Below are 1,097 nucleotides of genomic sequence, written 5' to 3'. Positions count from 1 at the left end.
GCTCAGTCGGTGTTTACACCCACTTCTTCTTCTTCTTCTTCTTCTTCTGCCGCGTCAATGTCGCAACAGAAGAGGCGCGCCGATGGATCCAAAGGAAACCGGCTTCACGCGCGTCACGGAGGACGCGCACGTCTCCCCGCGCGTAAAGACGCACGAGGAGCGCAGAGTCGGGCATCTGCTCTCCGAAATACCTCCACGTTAAAATGAAGCGTCATCAACGATGCTTTGACATTTAACTTAGAGCTCGAGTTATCGACTTAAACAAACTAAAACACGAGAGGAAATGGAAGTGGTGGAGTTACAACTGCTCTCGTGAAGTCCTTGAGTACTCGAGTATTTAAAAAAGTAAATAAATGGTGTACATTTTACTCCACTCCCTTTATTTGATCACTTACGTTATTTGTTCTAACTTTAGATTACTAACGCAATATATAATCAACACATACATCATTTATTCTTCTTCTTCCAGCTGAAGATCAAACTTTATTGGGTATCAAAAGCTCCGGCATATAAAGCCATTTAAAAATAAACATCAATGTGTCGATAAACATCTTAAATTCTGAGATGGGACATTCTGCAAGAGTATTTCTACAGGTGAATACTTTGACTGAAGTAACACTGCTGATTATACGACACACGATGCACACCTTTGTCATTGTAAACGTGGTATAGGCCTTGAGGAGTGGGGACAAGGGCTCGTATACAGTCACAATACGAGGCGCTGAGAGAAGCTCAACGACTCTGAGAAGCTGCATCGGCCCTCAGCAAGTGACTCTGCTTCCGTCTGGAGAGGCCTCAGACAACTACAATTCAAGCCGCCAGAGACAACGACGGTGCCCTTCTACGCCGCCGTCATCGAGTCCGTCCTCTGCTCCTCCATCACTGTCCGGTGCGCCGCAGACAAGCACAAGGGCGGGCTGCAGCCTCTCGTCCGCTGATTGGCTGCAATCTGCCGTCCCTTCAGGCCTTGTTCGCTTTAAGGACCCTGAAGCGAACAACGAAGGTTGCAGCTGACCGCTCTCACCCTGGACACACAGTGTTCGAGTCCCTCCCCTCTGGCCGGAGGCTGAGGTCCATCAGGACCGAGGCCTCCCACC

The sequence above is a fragment of the Pseudoliparis swirei genome, chromosome 3 (assembly GCF_029220125.1).
Source record: "Pseudoliparis swirei isolate HS2019 ecotype Mariana Trench chromosome 3, NWPU_hadal_v1, whole genome shotgun sequence".
NCBI classification, from domain to species: Eukaryota; Metazoa; Chordata; class Actinopteri; order Perciformes; family Liparidae; genus Pseudoliparis; species Pseudoliparis swirei.
Note: the sequence above shows the minus strand (reverse complement) of the source record.